Genomic DNA, 15,104 nt, shown 5'->3' with positions numbered 1-15,104 from the left:
GAAATGTCCTGAGTAAACTATGCATATATTAGCATATTGACAATCAGTGTTTTATCTACAAGGTAGCACAATATTGATGATCTGATGAAATTGATTAAAACACGGGGGAATAGACCTTATGACGAGCTGATTAAAGAAAACATGCAAATTCAATACGATCATTCATTCCTATCGGCTGTAGAGTATTTAGTTTTTTTATCCAAAAAAATTCTGCTCTGAGTCTCTGTTTGGTAGGATCCGTGTCGCTGCGTTGTGGAATTATCTCCAGGATTCTAAACCTGAGTTGAGAAATCTGGTGTTTGGCTTCCAGCCAATGAGTGGCTATAGTGGATTTCATGTTTTGTGCACGAATATTGCTCTTATGCTCTGTTATTCGTACCTTGATCTTTTTCTCAGTCTGACCCACGTAAGTTTTGCCGCATGGGCATTTTATGGCCTATATGCTGTTTTTGCTATCGCAAGTGCTGTTATGTCGTAGCTCTATGTCATATCCTTTAGTAGGGTGTGTGAACTTATTGCCAGTCATAACATTGTTGCAATGGATGCAATTTGCACATTTTGACATTCCTTTGTAGTCGATTTTTTGAGTTTTTTTAGTTGTTAAAATTTCTTTCAAATTTTTAGATCTTTCAAAAGCAAAAGTAATGCGTTCACTATATAAGTCTTTGAGGTCAGGTTCCATTTTAATGAGACTCCAATGTTTGTTCATTATTTTCTTGATTTTTGAAGCTTCTGTGGAGTATTTTAAAACGCATACTGTTTTCTTTTCAGAAATTGAACTTTTGGGTGTGAGCAGTTTTTCTCTTGACATAGTGCAAACTCTTTTCATAGATTCTTCAAGCACATCCTGGGGATAGCCTCTTTGTTGGTATTTTGTGATTTGTTCTTTGATGGTGAGTTCAAGTTGGTCTGGTTCCGATGTTATTCTTTTTAGTCTGATCAATTGTGAAGTGGGTAAGTGTTTCTTGAGCGTATCTGGATGGAAGCTCTGATATAACAAACTTGAATTTCTGTCAGTGGGTTTAGTATGAACCTGAGTAGTAAATTTGAAATCTTTTATGTTTACTTTTACATCCAGAAATACTATGGAGTCGTGGTTGATGGTGTGGGTAAACTTGATTCTTTCATTGTGCGTGTTCATTAAAGCAATGTTGTTTTCCAATTTGACTTTGTCACCTTTCCATAAAATAAAAATGTCATTGATGTATCGTTTGAATATGATCAAGTTGTTTTGCCAGTTGGGATTATTCAAGATGAAATCAGATTCAAATTTAGACATATAGATGCAGGCGTATGAGGGGGCTCCCCCAAAGCCCATCGATGTTCCATTGTATTGGTTGTAGAAGTGGCCTTGCCATTCAAAATAACTATGAAAAAGGGCAAATTGCATCAGTTCAAGTAGAAATATCTTTTGAGTGTCTTCGATGTCCTCATTTAGTAAACTCCATTCTAGAGCTTCGAGACCTTCGTTGTACAGTATGCGTTTTGAAATACTCCACAGAAGCTTCAAAAATCAAGAAAATAATGAACAAACATTGGAGTCTCATTAAAATGGAACCTGACCTCAAAGACTTATATAGTGAAGCATTACTTTTGCTTTTGAAAGATCCAAAAATTTGAAAGAAATTTTAACAACTAAAAAAACTCGAAAAATCGACTACAAAGGAATGTCAAAATGTGCAAATTGCATCCATTGCAACAATGTTATGACTGGCAATAAGTTCACACACCCTACTAAAGGATATGACATAGAGCTACGACATAACAGCACTTGCGATAGCAAAAACAGCATATACGCCATGAAATGCCCATGCGGCAAAACTTACGTGGGTCAGACTGAGAGAAAGATCAAGGTACGAATAACAGAGCATAAGAGCAATATTCGTGCACAAAACATGAAATCCACTATAGCCACTCATTGGCTGGAAGCCAAACACCAGATTTCTCAACTCAGGTTTACAATCCTGGAGATAATTCCACAACGCAGCGACACGGATCCTACCAAACAGAGACTCAGAGCAGAATTTTTTTGGATAAAAAAACTAAATACTCTACAGCCGATAGGAATGAATGATCGTATTGAATTTGCATGTTTTCTTTAATCAGCTCGTCATAAGGTCTATTCCCCCGTGTTTTAATCAATTTCATCAGATCATCAATATTGTGCTACCTTGTAGATAAAACACTGATTGTCAATATGCTAATATATGCATAGTTTACTCAGGACATTTCAGATTTAATAATGAGATTGTTAAAATACCAACAAAGAGGCTATCCCCAGGATGTGCTTGAAGAATCTATGAAAAGAGTTCGCACTATGTCAAGAGAAAAACTTCTCAAACCCAAAAGTTCAATTTCTGAAAAGAAAACAGTATGCGTTTTAAAATACTCCACAGAAGCTTCAAAAATCAAGAAAATAATGAGCAAACATTGGAGTCTCATTAAAATGGAACCTGACCTCAAAGACTTATATAGTGAACGCATTACTTTTGCTTTTGAAAGATCCAAAAATGTGAAAGAAATTTTAACAACTAAAAACACTCAAAAATAAGACTACAAAGGAATGTCAAAATGTGCAAATTGCATCCATTGCAACAATGTTATGACTGGCAATAAGTTCACACACCCTACTAAAGGATATGACATAGAGCTACGACACAACAGCACTTGTGATAGCAAAAACAGCATATACGCCATAAAATACCCATGCAGCAAAACTTACGTGGGTCAGACTGAGAGAAAGAACAAGGTACGAATAACAGAGCATAAGAGCAATATTCGTGCACAAAACATGAAATCCACTATAGCCACTCATTGGCTGGAAGCCAAACACCAGATTTCTCAACTCAGGTTTACAATCCTGGAGATAATTCCACAACGCAGCGACACGGATCCTACCAAACAGAGACTCAGAGCAGAATTTTTCTGGATAAAAAAACTAAATACTCTACAGCCGATAGGAATGAATGATCGTATTGAATTTGCATGTTTTCTTTAATCAGCTCGTCATAAGGTCTATTCCCCCGTGTTTTAATCAATTTCATCAGATCATCAATATTGTGCTACCTTGTAGATAAAACACTGATTGTCAATATGCTAATATATGCATAGTTTACTCAGGACATTTCGGATTTAATAATGAGATTGTTATTTTTCATGTTCTAGTTCTCAAACAGTAATGATATAGATAAATCTGCATTTTATTATTTTTTCATTATGGGCTCATTTATCTTCAACTTTTCACATTAATTTCTATCGATTAGCACTGTTTTGCGCTTTATTTAACATCTTTCCGAACATACATAGTAAATCTTCGATTTCTATTGAGGTTAACACACTCCTTCCAAGTGACCCTGCCACGACGCTATCACCAATAACGTTTAGTCTTATTTGATACGTTGTACTCTACACGCATAGTATTTTTTTGACTTCGATTGAAGCCAGCGTACTCTCATCACGTGACCTGGGAACCTGTAATTTAAACTTCGCGGTTTCCGCAATCATTCACCAGCGGCTACATCCACACGGCGCTAAACCGACTATACTCCAAGTAAGTTCCTCGTACGCATGGCATTTTCCTAAACCTCAGACCCTTGTCATGCAGTGCTATTTTGCGTTCACGTTTTCCTTCATGAACGAACACCTTCTTGCTTCGGCCACGCTCAATAACCATTTTACCCCCTACCCTCGATTACGTTTCCTTTCACATTAACTCCACTTCAGTTATCATGCTTAATTCACCTAATCATATCAACCCTGTAAGATTGATTTTGAGAATTTAGAAATGTTTTGTGAACAATACATATTAGATTATTTTATCGTTTACCATGTATATATACTGTTTAACTGGGAAGCATGCTAAGGTCCTTTATTATTTCATTTTTCAGGCCCCTGAGGAAAGGTCACTCTTCGACCCGAAATGCATTGGGCGGATGAGTAATGTTTAAAAAGTGGATGTAAAGTAATTTCACTAACCCTTATGGAATAACAATAAGGAATGAAATGATTAACTAAAATAAAGAAGAATACATATACACATCAAGAGTACTTTGTTTTGACTTTATTGGAAAATCACAAACATGTGAAGAAGCCTTCAAGCTTCAAGTATATTTGTGCGCACGTTTATGTGAAAGGTACCCAACCTCCACACATAGTTCCTCAATTCAAGACACGACTAGGCATCGTGTGACAAACGTTGACGCCACATCACAAAATATCTCAACTATCAGTTCAACCAACGATCAAAAGGAGTGCATAAGGGAATCATTGACATTTCTATTTTGAAGCTTTGCCTACACCATCCCTGGTGCACCAACCCATAAATATGCAACTTGATAAAATAGCACAAATCACAACAAATAAAGCTGAAACTCTAGCATTCTCCACTGATGCAGCAAAAAATATATATGATTTAATACAGGAGACCAGAGCATTCACACCACAAATATCTACAGCAGCACAATTGTTACGTCAACTGGAATACATCAGCAAGAAAGAAATTAATCAAAGGCTGCATGCCACAACGCTAATACATTACCACAAAAATCAAAGAATTCCCCGGGGACTACGAATAGCCCTGAAACCGATGCTGTGCAAAAATAACAAAAAATTTGTAGAGAAGTGGTATCAAATTTTGAACAAATGTTCATTAGACCTTATCCTTTTAATTGTCGAAGAACTGGCTAAAGTACTAAAAGAATTAGAAGAAGAACTGGAAGGCATAAAAAGAGAATTGAATAAATTTGAGGATTTACAATCACTCCTTGAGGAAGTCAATAAAAAGCTTGACAAATATACCAAAGAAGTGAATGACCGTAAAGTAAGGAAATATCGCCGAGACACAATCGATTATAAGCCTGAAGAAGTTTATACATGGGCTGACATTTACAACCAAAAAAGATGGCAACAACCACAACAAAGATCTAATGCAGGCTCCTCCCAAGAAAGCGTAGTATCTGAATCAGAAATATCACAAACAAGGAAACCCATTCCCTCAACCTCAAAACTACCTGATAAACAAACCCACCCGACTCAACCACAACAACCGGCTTTTTTAGAAATAAGCCCAGCAGCAAATGCCCCCCCACAGACAGGAAAACAAGGAGAGGAAAAAGAAACAGAAGAAGAACGAGTAAAACGAGTCACAAGAAGCCAAACGAAAGTGACTTAGTCATCAACATCTCTTCAAAAGAATTAACTAAAACTCAAATAACAACACTCAACAAAGGTACTACATTTGTCCCTACATACAGATCTAATCTACCAGAAACCGAGATATCTATGTTCAAATTTTTCAGGAACTTGAAATTAAGATACTTCTTCAAGGAAACTCAAAGTTCTACAGACGTTACCAGTAAAGAATTCAAACCCAAAAGCACATTTTGCGCACCCATGACTCATAAAACCATTGAAGCTTATGAAAGAACAGTCCTCACTGAACTTGCGAGATTTCTTAATGGGGCCTCGCAAACCACGGCAAAAGCTTTTCATATATGCCGGTATATACTCTGCTTACAATAAAGCTTGGAAAATAACGCAAATAGAAACTGCTGAAAGCTCTCACTGTAGTGGACAATGGGTTAACGACTCTTTCCTCCAGGATATATTCATTGGACAGCATTGTATCCTCTGCAATTGACATAATCGAACAGGACTTGCTAATGTTACAACATGGCCAGTCTCAATTACGTTCTATAATGCAGTTAGGCTGGACGTTGCAAAATCTTCGTTCAGGCTACGTGCCATGGCGTCTAATCAACACAACGTCATTGTTTGCTGTATTTAACCTTACAGATAAACAAATCTCTTTGGCACAAAGAGGAGCAGATTATACGGTGCTGTGTATTGAAAAACTGAAAAGATTACCAATGACAGTTTCTGAGAAGCCTGTCATTGAATGGACAATTCATGGAACCATCATGATACCATTGACGATATTCCAATTTCAGTATTGTCTACAGCATATACCAGCAAGCCTGTATGAAAGGTTGGGGAAAGAATACATTAAGTCAACATGGACTTTACCTTACACACACAAATGTTGAAACAAGGGTAAAGAGGTATTCCTTAGTGGTAAAAATTGTAAGAACTCACTAAGTGGTACACTTTTGTGCAAAGGTATTCATTTACATGGAGCCTGTGACGGTTCTGCAAATAACCTCGCTTGCCACCTACACGGTACACCCTCCACAGTGATAGCACCCATTTTCAGGCAGCTATCCAATGTCAGTTATGTTATGTTGAATGATCACAGCTGCTGTGGCATGTTACCAGGAAAACTTTACCTCGTTAGTGTGTCGTCCATGGTCACTTGTTGTATGCACGTATTGTATCCAACGTACAAGACAGACAGTAGGACTGCATTATGGCCTTCACTGAATATCTCTTACATGCAAATTTCAATCCTGATGACAGCATTCATTGAGGTCTCACCAGTCTAACTGAGAGTGAGATACGAGGATCAACAAGCACACAGGTACCATCTGATAAGACCATTGCTAACGCGGCAACCAGCGCTGATGGCAATGCTTCTCATCTGTGCACATTTGATCTGCTATATCTAGTTCCACTTTCACCTACTAGGTAGACGATTTCTTTGCCAGCTTAGATGATCTGATGTTTTCTCCTGACACCGAGAATAACTTTTGATTCATGCACACAGCGTTCCCTGAAATTCGGCCTTCAATTTTACAAAACAAAGACTTCTAACTTTGGAACTCTATTTTTTCACAACCAATTGAATTTTTCTCTCAAAAACATTTGAACTTTTTGGCACAGACTAATCTGCTTAAAGTAGAACTATTCTTGAAGAACAATACATTCTTTTTCTTTTTGAACACTGCTTAGAGAGAATATTTGGCCTTGTCCTCATATAACAATTGACATGATATGTTATGTTATGAAATGGTCTCGACCTTTCTTTCTGTATTTAAGAGCCATTTTCATAAATGTAATTTCATGATTCATTCAGTTTGCATATTTAGATACTGTATGCTTAGAATGACATCACTTCCTTAAAATGCGCACTGTAGAAATGCTCACTATTTTTTTTCTTTTGTGCAACCATTTCAAATGCATGTTATGTATTTTGGGGTGGGATTGTAAACACTAGCTTTAGATATGTTCAGTGCTTATACGCTTAGCTTTATTGAACTTAAGGTTGTAGAGTGGGTGTTGTAAATGAATCTAGGACCCTAGTGTAAACTTTCCCGATTCATGCCCGTATATAGGTATACATTATTATATCCTTTTATACGCATAGAAATCACTACCATATTTGGCCTAAGCCTTACAGCCCAAATACGGCATGGCTACTTCCACTAAGTTCCGAGAAGCAACAACGATTTCTTGGAAAAACCCGCCTCCAGCAGCTAGGGACTTCCCCCAGCTTGAATATTGAGTTCTCCAAGAAATCCTGGAGTTTTCAAAGAATCTAGCCTTTGAGTGACGTTATTAATTCCAATCATGCGTCAAACTCGGCACCTTCAAAGTATAAATATGCCTAGGTTTGCCCAAACACACAGTGGTTTAGAGCAGATCAACTATCTACTTGCCCGACGCCCTTCAGCAGCAAGTGCTGAAGGAAGCCGACCCTCCAGCTGATGCACTGAGAGACTCTGTCTTTTCTCCTGTCGAGAAATCCAGTTCCAGTGTTTCCGGGCTACCCTTGCGGGTATCTGGGAAATCGAGTCCTGAGAGAGAGATACAAGACCGCCTTCCTTCTAAAACCAAGGTATGGAGCTGATTAGACCTCTTAGAGAATTCTTTGAATAGATTCCTTGCAGAGAACTACTAAACTTAAGCTACTCCTCACTTACTTCTTCCCTTGTACTAGACTTAGGTTTAGGTTAGGTACACCGGGGTAGGCATATTTTAGTAAGGGTGAGCGGGAAATCCGTTACGCTCGCGGATTTTGCGGATTTTTGGGAAATCCGCAATCCGCGAATTTTGCGGATTTCCCGCAAAATCCGCAAAAAAAAATCCGCGAACGTAACGGGTTCAAAAGTTGAACCCCCACTCATGCAACTATTTTACAATGGCGCCAGCAAGCTGCCAGCGCCGTTGTAAAATAGTTACAAAGTTAGCTTGCACAGGAACCACTAGATAAAACAAAGCAGGTGCTGCTTTATTTTATCTAAGTGCTTCCTGTCAAGCTAACTTTGTAACTATTTTACAACGGCGCTGGCAGCTTGCTGGCGCCATTGTAAAATAGTTGCATGAGTAGGCTCACTCAAGGGACCCCTGCGCCCTTCGGGGAGATTGCATAGTAATAACACACACATGGTCGCTCGAACTAGTTGATGCTCAAATTCAGTGACTCATTCATTAGCCCAAAAACAATTGTGAGTGTCGTCGAGGCTGGACAGGTGTGCCTTCTTCCCAAATCTACAGTGGAAAATCAGCTGTGATGCTGGATAGGCTTTGCATCCTTGACTTTCACGAGCGCAATACCCGAACTTCTTTCTCTTCATCTGCTGAACTGATCTTTCTCTGACCTTTTATTCACACAAGAGGCACATACCCTACTGGGCACATTGTGTTCGCATGGGTTTCTGCAAGTTCGCACGCGTTTTGTACAATTTCGCAATTTGCAAAATTGTACAAAACCCTCGCGAACTTGCAGAAACCCGTGCGAACATTAAAAAAAAATAATCCGCGAGGATTCGCGGATTTTGCGGATTTTGCGGATTTTCACAATCCGCAAATTCCCAAATCCGCAAATTCGCAGATTGCCAATCTGCAAAATCCGCTCATGCCTATCTTTTAGAAGCAACAGTTGAGTACTTTTAATCATTATTTATTACTGTATGTATTTTATACATTTTATGCACTTTTATGGCTTAGAAACCATATCATGCTTTTACAATACTACTTTATAATACTGTTCGTATTATATGCGTTTTACTTTATGACAAGTATTACGATTGTAGCAGTACATTTCCTATGCTTGAGAAAGAAGACTGTTCAATAAATACTTGTTTTTAAAATGCCCGTCTCTCTATTTTCTCAGGACCTCTGGTGAAACGAAGCATGCACGATTGACTGAGTAAAATAGTTATCTATTGTTTCCGGGACTCTAGAGATACGTTTCTTTTCCTGGGGAAACAAAGTTGTCATGTTTATGCGATTGTCAGAAACTAATCCCTTCTTGTGAATTCGAGAAAGTTTCTAGTGACCTCTGAGCTAGCTGGCACTCACTATTAAGTTTAATATGTTCGGTAGAGAACTAGTCAACCTCAGTCCTACGTCTAAACTACATTATATATTATTCTAATGCGCAGAGCCTATTGGGAATATAGGAACTACACTACAAAGGTGGATACAAAACCAAAGACGCTGAAGAGCTGCCTGATGAGAAATGGTCTTGAGCTATATAGTACCCGCTGGGATCTCAAATGAAAAAGAGGTGGTTGCAATTCAGCAGTTGGAGGTGAAAAATTAAACTCAGAAGGTGTATTCAATGGCAGATCAGTTTAAATGACATCTTTGTAGAAGATAGGGAAGTAGAAACAGCAACCAAGTCGAATGAAATCTCGTCCTCCGCCCAGGTAGCCGGGAAGAATTAGCAACTGTGGTACTCACGGGCAGCAAAAGAAAGTCTTGTGAAGGGCCACTTCTGGGCATACTATGGAGTATCGGCCATATGCTGTAAATTGACATGTTAAACTAAAACAAAGCTATTTTCTTTATGACTTGGAAGTGGTGTCAAAATCACAGTTTATGTACCCTGGATACCAAGGACTGGAACAGGAGCATTTTATATTGGGCCAAATAAGTTCTTGGGAGATACTTCTTCGCGAACAAGGTCTCCAAACTTGGGAAGCCAACCAGAAACAGGAATTTGAGTCTCAATACTTGATGAAAGAGCTGGAGGCAACTGTGTGCAAGCCATATTGTCACTGCACTTTTGTAGATCTGGTAAGACAGCACAGTGGTTATCTACATCAAAGGTTGCGGCTGCCGCCACAATGTCTGGACCATCAAGGTCTGAAACATATAGCTTGTTGCTAATGAGCATTTTGTATGGGGTTCACCACCCAGAGATCTTTTAGGGAGATTACTTAATGCTTGTTGAACCCCATAGAGATGACGCAACCAACCCACGCTTTGTACATTATACTCTTGCTGTTAAGGAGTGCTTTATGTCACGGTTCATTCTCTCCACAACAGAATTGCCCTCAGGCCTCTAGGAAGAAGAAAAATGCACTTGCACACCCATTGACTTAATCAAATCATGGTAGGCCTTAGAGGCAAAAGCCGGACCTTGGGTCAAATGGAATGCGCAACAGTCATAAGTCCAGACAAAGACTTGCAAATCTTTATTTATAGTTCGAGTGTCAGCTGAGCACTGTGGCCAAACCTATAGGAACCTGAGGAAAGAATGAACTGGAACCAAAATAAACTTGAAAGCAGTATCTGAAATTAGAGGACCGCAATGATCACAATAAACACAGCTGAAAGGTTGATTCGAAATAAACAAATGCATCTATGGTGGACGAAACACAGTAGAACGTTTAATTCATGACAAATGTCACAACATAACAAGTATTTTCGGCTTGGTCGTATAAACCTTTCCACCAATAATGTTTCTGTAAAAGGGAAATATTGGCAGCCACTACCACATGTGCGGAAGCAATACCTTCATACGGGCCAACTATTAATGATAGTGTACAGTCAAGGTTGGGTATCACGCGATCTCCCAACCCAGGTATACCTAGTTGCAAAAGGAACCTGATGCTAGTTTAGGGAATATGAATGTTTGTAAGGGAAACCATTAGGTAAAGCAGTGCTGGTCTGAAAAACATGGACAGCAGCCAAGATTTCATTATGAACACAAATATTTTACTGCTGCTATTTTACATGTGGCTACTGCATATATGGCTGCCTCATCACCCATAGAAAACCCTACTGCGTGTGCTCCCGAAAGCTGATGACCCAATGTATGGATTACATGTGTATGTCGCAATTTATCCTTGAAATCTGACACCTTAACCCAAAGCATTTTTTCGCTTGATTGTGCTACCTTTGAATTTCTTAAAGTCATTTTGTTTCCAAAAATGCAAATTATCATTAAATGATTGTACACAGTAAAACTAATCACACACTATAAGTGTAGGGAACTTGGACTTTGCATGTTCAAGTGTGAGGAGCAAAGCTTTCAATTCAGCCAACTGCAAAAACATTCTCCTAGAGACCGAGTGTGAGCAATAGTCCGTTGAAAAACCCCATTTAACATAGTGCCTAAAACGACTGCGAATGCTGCAGAGTATTGCTGTTTAGAACCCATAAGCTGGTTGGGTTGAACCATCGGTATAGATAATACATTTGTATTCATCAAGTGGAATTATTAAGAATGTACAGGATAAACATGCTCATACTGTAAGAATTCTTGTGTTTGTAAAGAAGAGCCAAAAACAAAGTAAACATCAATTGCTGTTTAGGATGTAGCCCTTTGAATCCACCGGGGATGAAGGGCTTTTTTCTTGGGAACGCTACCTTTAGTGGCAGCCTCAAAGGTGGGTACAGGAGAAATGAGAATCAAGGGCCTGATTTACAAACGTAAACTTAGACCAAAAGTCTAGGTTTAGACCTGAAGTCTAAGTTTAGACCTAAAGTCTAACTTTAAACGTTTGCCCTAAGTTTAGACCAAAAGTCTAACTTAGACCTAAAGTCTTACTTTACTACAACTAAGATAGACTTTTGGTTGAAACTAAGACCAGAAGACTAACTTTAGTAGCAGTAAAGATAGACTTTAGAATCAGGCACAATGTATTTACCTTGAGCTAAAGGCCATTCCTTTAGGGCAGTCAACTGGAGTGCTGTTTGTGTTTTTTCAATGGATGCAAAACGCATTTCCACCAGGGACCATGAATGCGATTTTTATGTAATGGGTACAATTTCACTTTCATTGAACGTACATAGGTAAAACCAATAGAACCTGGTAAAATCCGGATGACCAAATTTGTTGTATTAAGCATTGTATGTAAATAGTGCATTTGAAGTAAATCAGATTGTAATGATCTGAGTAGATCAGTGTGTTCAGGCATCCAGGAGGATGACAAAAACTCTGGTTGTATCAAAGCATAGTGTCATTGAATATGTTGAGCATAGTCTGGAATGTAAGTTCTTCTGAAATGTTGAAATCCAAGCAACTATAACGTATGCTCTGACAATGTGCTGCTTATGATTTCACATATTACATCACTCATGAGATGGTCAGTGACATCACGGATGACATCTCAAATGGGTTTATGGGTGTTAAACATACATACTAACCTACTACAAAAGTAAAAATAGTATACTAGGTGAAGTACTACTGATCAATACTACTTCTAACATATATTCAGGGCAACTAGAATTATGCGATTTTTTGACTGTGGCAAATTTCACTATTTCGCACAATTATAGGTGTGCCACATTTGCCACATACTCCATAATCTGCCGCATAATATGCGGATGTTAACCAAAAAGATTTTTGTTACTAGCTCTAATGTTTCAAAAGTTACTAAAATGCAGCTAAACATGTTGCTTTGCAGTGTAAGGCCCTTTGCACAGCTTGACTGGTCCTCTTTTCGTTGCGTATTGCTATATTTGGATACTAAACTGGTTCTTATGTATTGCAGCCAATGCCCTGACAGTGTTACCAAAGTTCATAGATTATGAAGAAATACAATGTAAAAGTGCTGCATTATGCCATATAATTCCAGTGGCACTACATATATTATGTGAGTGGTTGTCTGACTGTATGTATCTTTGTGTGAGTGGCTGTATGGGTGTGTTTGTTGGTGTGTGAGTAGCTGTATGGAGGAGTGAAATGCTGTGTGAGTATCTGTTTTTGGTAAGTGTGGTCAGTGAGTGGTGGTGTGAGTGGGTCTATCGGTGTGTAAGTGGGTGTGTAGCAACTGTATGGAGAGCAAGTGGGTGCCTAAACAGCTGTTTGAATCGGTGTTTGATTAAGTGAGTAGCTGTGTGAGTGGCTGTATTAGGACTACGGGGCCAATTACAATGCTGTAGGGAATGGCTCCGACCCTCGGTCAGAGCTGTTTCTACAGCATCGCAAACTGGTGCTTGGATTCATTGCGTACTGATCCATTTTGATAGAGTTAGTTGGAAATGAATCCAAACAGGATTTACAAATGGCTTACGACAGTCTTGGAGAACCCGTCTGCCATTTGGAAGGCCTCCTGTAATATTAAGGGCAGCTCTTTCTGCCCAAGGGATTACAATGTCAGATTCCGACAGCCTTTCTGTGTCAGCCTTTCCGACACAGAAAGGCTGTGGGAAGTTGAATTTGGACCCCTGCAGGGCCCCCAATGGTGCAAGCCCTCTAGATGGTGGCCAAGGGGCCCTGCACCTGGTGGCAGGCACCTTGAGATGCCTGCCACTGGGTGTAGGGAGAAACTGCACCTCCGCGCTTCACAATGAGAGCATGCATTCTACTCATAGGGCATACTCCCAATGTAAAGTATAGGAGTGCGACCAAACAGTATGTGAGTGCTTGTATGGGTGTGAAAGTTTCTGAGTTCAGAGGCTGTATGGGTGAGTGAGTGAGTGAGTGAGTGAGTGTGTGACTGTTCAGGTAAATAAGTGTGTGGTAAATACAGTTCAGGTAAATAAATATATGGTTGAGTGTTTGGCTATGTAGCTGGCTGTACGGGCAAGTGACTGGTTATATGTGTGGCTGTATGGGTGAATGATTGATTGTGTAAGTAGTTGTACAAGTGAATGAATGGGTGTGTGAATTCTTCTATGGAAGACTGAGTGGGTGTGTGAGTAATGGTATGGGAACCTATTCGCGAGGCCCAGCCGCAATTGTGGGTGCCCTGGTACCACCTAGGAAACACAATCACATGTGTTGGGGATGACAGAGGCAGAGCATGAAGGACCCCACATTCCCTGCTGGCTTCCTGCCTACTTGTACACACACGGAACTGCTAAACCACCAGCTTCCTCTCTGTCAAAGCTTTTTTAGCCATTTTTATGCTCCTGCTTGTTAGAAGTATAGGCTTTGCTATGGCTTGGCAGGAGCAGTAAAGCTCCTGCCAAGCTATAGCAAATGGCTATGAGCCGGCGGTTGGCACCCTGGGACATGAGAGGAGCCAGCCCTGGGGTATGGATAAGTAAATGGTTGATAGGGTGTGTGAGTGAACATGTGAGTGCTTTTATGGGTGAGTGAATGGGTGGGTTCAGAGGCTGTATGGATGAGTGAATGGGTGTGTGAGTGACTGGGTAGCTAAATAATTGGGTGTGTGAGTAGCCGGAAGGGTGAGTGTATGGCTGGCTGTCCGAGTGAGTGACTGGTTGTATGAGGGGCTGTATGGGTGAGCGACTTAATGGGTATGTGTGAGGCTCTATGGAGGAGGGAGTTGTTGAATGAATAATGGTGTAGGTCTGTGAATTGGTATGAGAGCAGTTGTGTGGGTGTGTGAGTGCACATATTATAGGTTGGATGGGGGTATGAGTGGGTAAGTCAGGGGTTCTGTGTATGTTATCATCAGTGATATTATTTGAGATGTCACTGACCATATAATGAGTTCTGTACTATGTTAGGTCATAAGCAGAGCAGTGCAGGGGTGTAGGTTATAGTTATCTCAGGTGACAATAGCTGCTGAATTTTTATGGTTTCTAATGAGTGAAAATTGAGCCTTACCCAATATGTTTATGTAATCTCTGGCTTTTTAGCACATTTCAAAGGTGTATTTTATTTATATTTCATCACTATAACATCCCTATCACCTTAGGTATTTTAAATGGATTTCTAAGGGTTTTCAAATTCTATTTACTCGCTATAAATCCCAGTAACACTTAGTTTTTTAATTGAATGTCTATGATTTTTTAACTCGTAGTCATGTTTGAAAAGTTGTGATGTCATTTGAGATGTTATGAGTGATGTCACTGACCATATCCTAAGTGATGTAATGTGTCTATGGTTTTGAAAATAGTAGTCTGTATTTTAGAGTTGGTGTTATATTAGGGTGTGAGGAGGTGCATCAGATTATCATGTGGATGATGTCATCAGGGATGTCATCTGTGATGTCATTTGAGATGTAATCAGTGATGTCACTGACCATGTCACGAATTATGTAATATGTGACATCATCAGC

The sequence above is a fragment of the Lissotriton vulgaris genome, chromosome 3_1, assembly GCF_964263255.1.
Source record: "Lissotriton vulgaris chromosome 3_1, aLisVul1.2, whole genome shotgun sequence".
In the NCBI taxonomy this organism is placed as follows: Eukaryota; Metazoa; Chordata; class Amphibia; order Caudata; family Salamandridae; genus Lissotriton; species Lissotriton vulgaris.
The sequence above is the reverse complement of the archived record's forward strand: the minus strand, read 5'-3'. Positions refer to the sequence as shown.